Raw genomic sequence first — 10,341 nt, forward strand, 5'->3', positions numbered from 1 at the left:
ATTTAACCTGTGATACCTTTCCCTCCATTGTATTTGGATTTTGTTATTTGTCATCTTTGGATTGCATAGGCTGGTGTGCTTCTTTCATGTAGACTTAGTTGACACCACACTTAGAAGAATGCTTGTTTGAATACAAGCCTTTAAGACCCCAGACAGTGTTCTTTCTTACAACCAAGCACCTTATGCTTTTTGCACTACATTTTTCTGTAATACCCATATCTTCAGTGATCTTTTCATGAGGGTGAGAATCAAGCAGGGCAATGCCATAAGAATCAAATGTTCTTGGTTTGCGCTAGAATTATTTGGGACTCTAGAATCCATTCACTTGTCCATAGATTATGTAGAACTCTGGTTTATTTCAGAGGTCTCTTTATCATTTTATGACAAAGAACATTAACATCATCCCCTGAGGCATAAGGCAATTCCATTGATAGTGTCATTAATTTATTCAATGTCAAATAATTTAACATATTGTTGAGAAAAGGAGTTTATGCAAGTATAGCTCAACTCTGAAATGCAATCCATGAGTTGTTTATTTGCACAGATTTAATTTTTAAATGATTGAGCTCTGTTTACATTTACCATGGGTATTGGTACAGGGGAAATTTTCCAGTAACATTCATTTACAAGGGCAGAAGCTTGTCTATCAGATTAATACAGGTCATACGAAAACAAGAAGGGCATTGACATAGTAAACATATGGTGGTTCTGGGTCACTTTTCATTGGTTGCCCTGAAAACCAGGCATCCGAATCAAGGTCCATCATTTGTTTCTTCTCATATCAGGGAATTCCAGTCTTAAGTCCAAGGACACAGGTTATTTAAGGTAGAGCCCAATTCATTCAGTGGGATTTCCGAGTCTTTCGGGTGTGGCCTATGAGAGATTCCATGTTCCCCAGATAGAAACTCTAAGGTCATCAAAGTACATAGCACAATGGCGGTTTCAATGAAGGCAACATGCGATTTGTCCAATGCATTATGTTGTTTGATTTCTTGACTGCTGCTTCCATGAGCATTGATGGTGGATCCCCCAAAATAAAATCCTTGACAGCTTCAATCTCTTCTCCATATATTATCATGTTTTTTACTGGTCCAGTTGTGAACATTTTGGTTTTCTTTATTTTGGATTGCAATCGATACTGATGTCTCCAGCATAACATCTGACACACTCACTTAGAACTTTCCCACGTCCACAGCTGTGCGAACCATGGCCTGAATGCAAACTTCTCTCTCTCTCTCACTTCTAAAAGCTGCACTGTTTTTGTTTCTCTACAGAACCCAGCCTAAGACATTTGTTATAATATGGGTTCTAGAGAAACAGAATTGCAAGAATGAGTTTTTTAAGTTGATTCTTAAATTGGATTAGTTTTAAAGGTATTGATAACTCTGCCTCCATCGGTTAATAGGGAACTGCTAAATTATGGAGTGAAGTGATAATATCATCACTGGTGGGAAGTGAGGACATAGGTGATCATGTATTTGATTTTTCTCTCTCAATTTTCTCAGGATGAATCCAGACTAAAGCATGGCATAAACACAAACAAACAAACAACCCCCCACCTCCAAAAGAAAAACCTAAAATTTCCATTCCAGGCCAGAAAGAAAGGCTTATTTCTGATAGTAATTAAGCTGATATTTATGAAAAACAAACTCAGTCTAATTGTGAGAGGTTAGGTTATAATGCTAACTGAGCCCCCAAACTTGAATAATGTCTAAAGTTAAACTGTGGGTATTGATCAGGAAGAAATGGGATCTTAAAACTTGGGATGGGGACATAAAGGAAGATAATCAGGAATATCAGCCCCTAAATCCCATTGAACTATTGTAGTCAAAAGCACCACCCCTCCCAACTGAAGAGTTAACTCTATCTTTATGTGTTAACCATTATCAGTAAAATCACTATCTTTTCCACTTATGAAATTATCCCAAATGTGCATGCTGATATGGCACCCGAGGGATTGTCCAGAGAATTGTCTGAGTTAAATGCCTTATAAGACATTGTGGAAAGTTCCCAGGAAACACGCCTCCACCCATTATTGATTCCAGAACTATGATTATGCTTACGTGCGAGTGAGCACCCAGAGGTACCCATGATAACCCAGGGGGAACTGCATTACACTCCAAATGGACCTCTTTATTTTTAAAGTATGTACCAAGAGAAAATTGGGAATGTAGATGGAAATGTCTATTGATGGTATGACACAATGTGCAGTGAACACAAGATTCATTAAGTCTGAGATTGTTGATGTAGGACAACTAAGCACAGACTCTTCATTCAATGTGACAGTTCCAGATATTAGCAAATAATCTGATAGTGTATTTGATAGCATGGATTGTGCGGTAGCCTACAAGAAATGAAGTTGAACTACCAGACCTATGTTGCTATACTGTAGAAGAAACTATCCAAAATCTTAGAGAAAGTGGCCAGTGAGAATTGATTTATCAAGATAGATCCATATACAGAAGATATGTGGAGCATCCAGAGGAAATAACTTTTACTACAACATTGAAGAACATATTTGTGAAGGGAGTTCCAATATTTCTGTGAATAACTGATTTTATATAATGTGTACCATGGTGGTTTGCGTGTTGCTGTGATGCTGGAAACTATGTCACTAATATTTCAAATATTTCAAATACCAGCAAGGTCACCCAAAGTGAAAAGGTTTCAGTAAAGATTCCAAACTATGAAGAAGCAATAGGCTGCTCAGTTTTAAGGAATTGGCCACTGTAAACATTGTGACTACCATCAGAACACTGTCAGATATAGTGCCAGAGAACAAGCCCTTCAATATCGAAGGCACTCAAAATATGAGTGAGGAAGAGCTGCCCTATCAAAGTAGAGTCGACCGCAATAACATTTGAGACTTTTATTTGTGAATGGGGCATGACTCCAAATGAGAAGCAGCTGCGATCATGAACTAATATTTGCATCTTGAACTGTAAGAAGTATGAAGTCCTCAAAAATGAAATGTACTGCATAAAGTTGCTGGTAGTGTTTTCTTTCTCCCTCTCTACTTTTAGTCTTATTTTAAATTTATTTTTCTGCTTTGTTTTTGCTTTTATTGTTTCTGATATGTTTCCCAGCTTATGAAACATAGAAGGATTGGGTGCATAGAGGTAATAATTGATGTTTTGGTTTATCAGTGATGGAAGAGTGAGGTTGAGGGGAATTGGGGAACAAATAATGAATGTGGGAGGTGGAAGGGGGCCCAAGAACTGATTATGATAATCTACACACTTTTCAAAAGCAATTTAACTATGGGAGTGTATGATTTCTGAATATAAAACTATTGGGGGAAAAACTGGTTGACATTCAATCATTTCATGAGGTAGCATATGATCAAGAATTGATAATGCTGAAGGAAGAAATCCAAGCTGCACTGAAGGCATTAGTAAAAATCAAGGCTCCAGGAATTGACGGAATATCAATTTAAATATTTAAACAATTGATGAAGCACTGGAAGTACTCACTCACTTATGTCACAGAATTTGGAAGACAGATTCCTGGCCAACTGATTGGAAGGGATCCATATCTGTACCCTTTCCAAAGAAAGGTGACTCAACAGAATGCAGAAATTATAGAACAATATCATTGATGTCGCATGCAAGTAAAATTCTGCTAAAGACCGTTTAACAGCTGTTGTAGCACAGCACATGGCCATGGACCTGAATTCAGAAGAACACCTGGCAGGAAGGATATCATTGCTGATGTTAGATGGATTTTGGCTGGAAGCAGAGAATACCGGAATGATATTTGTTTGTTTTTCATTGATTATTTATAGTCATTTAATGGTGTGGATCATAACACACTATTCAAACGAATGGGAATTCCAGACCATTTCGTTGTGATAATGCAGTTGTGCAAACAGAACAAGACAATACTGAATGGTTTAAAATCAGGAAAGGTATTCTTCAGGATTGAAACCATTCGCCTTATTTAATCGATCTCTATGATGATAAAATAATTCAAGATGTTGGGCTATATGCAGAAGAATGTGGTATCAGGATTGAAGGAAGGTTTATTAACAACTTGCTGATGACACAGAGTTGCTTGCTGAAAGCCATGACTGGAAGCACTTGCTGATGAAAATCAAAGACTACAGTCTTCAGTATGGATTGCAACTCAGTGTAAGGAGAATCAAAATCTTCACAATTGGATCAATTGGTACATCATGATAGACTGAGAAAAGATTGACGTTTTAAAGGGTTTCATCCTACTTGTATTCATAATCTATGCTAATGGAAGTTACAGTCAAGAAATCAAACAACATATTTCATTGTGCAAATATGCTACACACAATGTCTTCAAAGTGTTGAAAAGCACGTTATGTCCCTTTGAGGAGTAAGGTGCACCTAACCTAATCCATGGTATTTTCCATTTCCTTATGTGCATGTAAAAAGTGGACATTGAATAAGGAAGATAGAGAAGAATCGATGTATTTGAATTGTGGTGCTGGGGAAGAAGATTGAATGTACCATGGTGCCAAAAGAGCAAACAAATCTCTCTTGGAAGAAGTACAGTCAGAATGCTCCTTACAAGTGAGAATGGTGAGACTTCAGGTCCTGGACTTTGACATGTTATCAAGAGACACTAGTCCCTGGAAAAGGACTGCATGCTTGGTAGAAGGGCAGCAAAAAAGAGGAAGGCCACAATGACTCAAGCATAACAATTGTGAGCATGGCGTAAGATTGGGGAGTGTTTTGTTCTATTGTGCATAGACTCGTTATGAGTTGGAACCAATTCCAGGGCACATAGCAAGTCTTCATTTGCTGAAATTTAAAGATTCTGGGTAGAATTTTAATATCAATAATTCACAGCATTGAACTAAGTAAGGTATGTGCAGAGAGAAAATACATTTTTCTCTCTATTAACATCTTATTTTAATAACACTAAATTTTTATTAAATTCATGATTGAATTTTTAAAAGTTGAGTCTAATTCATGGAATTTCCATGGGCTACCAATCAAAAAGTTGGAAGTTCAAGTTCACACTGAATAAATGCTTGGCAATCTATCTCTAAAACTTCAGCAATTAAAACCTTGTTGTAGAACAGTCCTACTCTGTTTCACATAGGACTACAATGAGTTGTAGTAAACTTGGTAAACTGTTTTTGCAAATAAAATACTAATTCACTGGAAATTATGGAGCAAAGTTATTTGTTTCTATCCTTTCCGCCTTGTTCCAGGTTTAGGATCTGAGAATACACTTAATAAAAACAAACAAAAATACTTTGGGAAATGTAGACTCTTGCAAGGCCTATATTTTAATTTTGAGAATTTATTCTAATTTTTCAGAATTACATATGTGCTGTTAGCTAAGGTTTGGGGTTCATTTGTTTGTTTTGATTTTAAAATTTAAGATTACCTCAGGAAATCATGGTTTACCTTAAGGAAAAACAGGTTAAGCAAAAAAGGAATCGAAAATGAAAGGCTAGACCCATCAGAAGAACATATTTGAGATCTTTGTCTGAGGTGGCAGAGGCCAAGATTAGAAGCTACAGAGAAAGGCACAGAGATTAGGCAACAGAGCAAAGGAGCCAGGCTAAGGCCAGAGGCCAAGGCAAGAAGACCATGAAACAGAACAGAGGGGTAGCACAAGACTATGAGATTGTAAAGCAGAGAAATTAGCTGTCATTTTGACCTATGGAGGAAGAGGCCAAGGGACCATGTGACAGAGAGGTTGAGGACCAGAGACAGACTTGGCTTCGGGCTGAGGAGAGGTGCTACTGTGGAGGAATGATGAAATCCTTACTGTTCACTGAGTTTGACTTGTGGTAACCTGTTAACTTCCTTAGTAATCCCCCTTAATCATAAGTATTGTCTGAGAGTCTTTTGTAACCATTGCAACAAATTACTGAACCTAGCATACAAGTCGAGTGCCATGGAAGGAATGGCTACTATCAAGATAGGGTATAAAAAGATTTATAGGGAGGCATGTCTAATCCCTGCCTCGTGACAATAGGGAAGCCACAGGAGGTTAGATATGACCTCCCTCTATGCCATTGTCATCGTGTGCTACATTTTAACGAGATAGCCCTGGCTGCTGCTTTTTACATTGAATGAAGGGTAGAAACACGCAGATGTCCCACACCACTGTGAAAGTTCCAAATACTGCAACACTACAGTCGAACTCCATCACCTATTTGTTGGTTGGTAGCTTTTATGTGGCTATGCCACTGATCATTTAAATACCAGTAGGGTCACCCATGGCCCATATATTTCAAAGAAGTTTCTAGGTGAAGTTATACTAGAAGTCATGTCCTGGCCATATAGTTCTGAAAATTAATCTAGGAAAACCATGTGGACCATTACAGAAAATTGTCCCATAGAGTGCTGGACTATGAACTATTTAGGTTGGAAGGTTCTCAGAATACACAAGAAAGGAACCTAGCATATTGTTGATAAACAACAGTGAATATGGACTATGGCACTGACTGAACTGATGATGTTTCATTCTCTGAAATATAAGATTGTCTGTTAAATATGAAATATGAGGTTAATTCTCTTAAATATGCATCAGATTCAACATCATGGAAAGTAGCAACAACAGCTACATAGTTCCATTAATGAGTATTAATATCATGACAGAGTTAAGTTTTCTTGTAGTTAAAATTCACATTAGCCTAGTAAAGTAGAGCATAAGACATTTCTGGGACTTGGTATGTTGTATAATATACAATTTTATTTTACACATATGAAATATTTAATCTTATTAAAACTAAGCTCAGATTGATATAACTCTGAAAAAACTAGCTTCTGGTATAATGTACTACTCTGCCATGTCAATAGACAATCTTGCACATTTCTACTTAACAATAATATCGTTGGGTTGTAGGACTGTGATATCAATCTTAATTTGTATTACATAATACATCTATATAAAAATAATATCATTTCAGAAACATCTTTGAGTCTCAAAGTTTTGCATTTTAGCATCTAGGCTTTCAAAGGTGAAGCAGGCCTCAGGACCACTGTAACCAGTAAATGACTTCATTGAGCTGCAAGGCAGATGGATTCATTCCAGTTCTGTGATGCTGACATCGTTGAACATTGGCTACGTTACAATCTTCATTACTGTGATCTGGATCAGGTTATGGTGAAGTAATTTCCCTTGGGTTTTGCACTTAGAAAGCCTATACAGTAATTTACTTGGACCTAACTTGAGAGCAGCCTTCCATTCCCCCACCATCAAGTAAATTGGTGTTTATCAGTTGCACATGAGTATATGTGATTTGGAAGACTTTCAAATGAGATCCATATGGTTTATCTCATTCTATGGTCAAACAATTGCATGCATGAAATGAGATTTTTTTAACAAGTATGATGGAATTAATAACAAATGATGCAACCCCCAGTGTGAAGACCTTACCATGTATGTAGGTGCTGTTATTATTTTCAGGTGCTATCAAGTCAATTCCAGCTCATAGCGAGCCTAAAGACAACAGAGAAAATACTGCATAGTCTTGTACCATCCTCTTATGTTCGTACGTTGTTCTTATGTTTGAGCCCATTGTTGCAGCCACTGGGTCAATATATCTCATGGAGGACCTTCTTTTTTGCTGCCCCTCCATTTTACCAAGCATGGTGTCCTTATCCATAGGCTGGTCTCTCCTGACAACATGTTCAAATATATGAGACAAGGTCTTGCTATCCTTGCCTTTGAGGAATATTCTGGCTGTACTTCTTCCAAGAGAGATCTGTTTGTCCTTTCGGCAGTCCATAGTACTTTCAATAATCTTTGTCAACACCATAGTTCAAATGCATCAATTTTTCTATGGTTTTTCCTTTTTAATGTCCAACTTTCACATGCATATGAGGCTATTGAAAATACCATGAGGGACGAGGAGGCTGTAGGGGGGCTTCATCCTTTACAGTGGAGTGACACCTTTGCCATATCATTCCTAAAACTCAGATTCCAAATTCTCAAAAATGCTCCATATATAGTCTATGCTTAAAATGCCACACTGACCAGTGAAAGTTAAGTTATAGATTAAAAATTAGATTTATCCTATTTTTAGTAGTTCATTAAAACTTGCAAAACCCGAAGGCATGTATAAGACAGACCACTTTTAGAGAAGAACGTCTCATATATTCTATACTAAAACAAGCAATGTAAAATCAATGAATGCCCCTGCCAGAGACAGAAACCTTGGAGACCTCCAAAACATGGGCCAGTCCTGTCAAGTTCTGATTCTCACAGGGTCACTATTTTTTATCAGAGCGCTGACTGGAATAGCCTCTCTTAATGTTATTAGTTGCTGTCCCACCATTGAAACTCATAAGGATGCCATGTTTTACAGATCAAAAATGATCCGTAGGATTTTGGTGGCTGTAATCTTAGGGTTTTCCTTCTGAATTAGCACCAATTGAGTTCCAACTACTAATCGTTAGGTAATCAATCAATCTTAAATGATTTATACCACCTAGTCTTTCAAACAAATTAAATATAACAATTATTTGATCATCTCTCTATATATTACTTTAAACATTAACAAATGGCTCAGGTTAATTGCATCATTGAAAATTGAAAGGAAAAGATATAAAGGCTATGTAACTTGCTAAAGGTTAAATTGTTGGAAAATGGCAAAATTAGGATTCTAAATGACTCTCCTGGTTACTGGATCCTTTTTCTGTAAACCATATGTTACAAAAATTATTCTCACAGTTGTACATGATGCCAACATCTTTCAGTTAATTATCATCCTGACATATAGTTTCTCTCTTCTTAAATCATAGCTAAGCTTGATTTATTTACTATATGAAAACAGAATATTTAGCAGACCATTAATATAATAACTGTATAATACTTTTTATGCTAAAGTTGTTTGCAAACATCTAACTGTTGGGAGTTAACTAATTTGTATTTATGAGACTATGACTTTATACATGCTACATTTATGCTACTCGATGAAGCTCAAAACTTTGCTAATAGTATAACAATTTCCAAGATTGATTATTTTGCAGTATATTGTTTACAAATTACTTGGACAACCCAAAAACATTTTGTGAAAACATATTATGTGCAATCTTAAGCTAGTTGTATTGTATAATACAATAACAAATGCCATTGAATCATATACCTGAAAAAACTGAGAATACCAGGAGATTAGATTTCTATAAAAAGGGATTTATGGTATAAGGAAAAAATGAAAGCGTTAAAATACATAAATAAAATGCTATATGAGTTGAAAAAGATAAGACTGGATTTGGATAGGTTGACAAGAATGAGTTCATAAAATCTCTCGTTTGAACAGAGATTTTAAGGTTTAATCTAATTAAGGGGAAAACTGGGTAAAAAGGTCATTACATTGGAGGGAGTAACATAAAGAAAGGCATAAAAGAAAAACAAAGTGCAGAGACAGTTTCTGGAAGTGTAAGCAATTTGATTTAATTAAAATATATGCAATGTGAGAAGGTACAATGGCGAAATAAAATTGGAAAGGTAAATTGGACCTAAAATGCTATTCAACAGTGTTTAGACTTTAGTTTTATTTAGTAAAGTATTATCAAAGTGTTTTGAGCATAAAAGTGATTTGATAATAGTTATGATTTTGGAATTCAGCATCATCAATTTGGTTATCCATTAAGACAGCAATAATTGAGCTACATCTAGTTAGCTTGTCCACTACTTTAAAGGAATGTGTGTGACCAATCTGGAACTTAGCCATGTTGTTGTTGTTTTTAAGTGTCATTGAGTCAGTTCCAATTCATAGAACCCCTGTGTACAACAGAATGAAACGCTGCCTAGGCCTGTACCGCCTCCCAATTATTCTAACATTAGAGCCCACTGGGCAGCAACTGTGTCAATCCATCTCATTGAAAGCCTTCCTCTTTTTCTCTCCCCCTCTACTTTACCACACATGATGTCTTTCTCCAGGGACTTCCCTCTCCTGACAACATGCGAGAACTATGTGAGAGAAGTCTTGCCACCCTTGCCTCTAAGGATCACTCTGGCTGTACTTCTTCCAAGGCAGATTGGTTTGTCCTTCTGGCAATCCATGTCACTTTCAATATTCTTTGTCAGCACCACAATTCAAATTCGTCAATTCTTCTTTGGTCTTATTTATTCAGTGTCCAACTTTCACATGCAGCATATGAGGCAATGGAAAATACTATGGCCTGGATCAGGGACATCTTTGTCCTCAAAGCAACATCCTTGCTTTTCAATACACCAAGAGGTCTTATACAGAAGATTTACCTAATGCATCTTATCTTTTGATCTCTTGACTGCTGTTTCCATGGGCATTGGTTGTGGACACAAGCAAGACAAAATCCTTGACAACATCAAACTTTTCTCTATTTATGATGTCACTTTTTGATCCAGTTTTGAGGATTTTGA

This window comes from Echinops telfairi, unplaced genomic scaffold (assembly GCF_000313985.2).
Source record: "Echinops telfairi isolate 266 unplaced genomic scaffold, ASM31398v2 ScPeMD7_7419;HRSCAF=8457, whole genome shotgun sequence".
Lineage (NCBI taxonomy): Eukaryota > Metazoa > Chordata > Mammalia > Afrosoricida > Tenrecidae > Echinops > Echinops telfairi.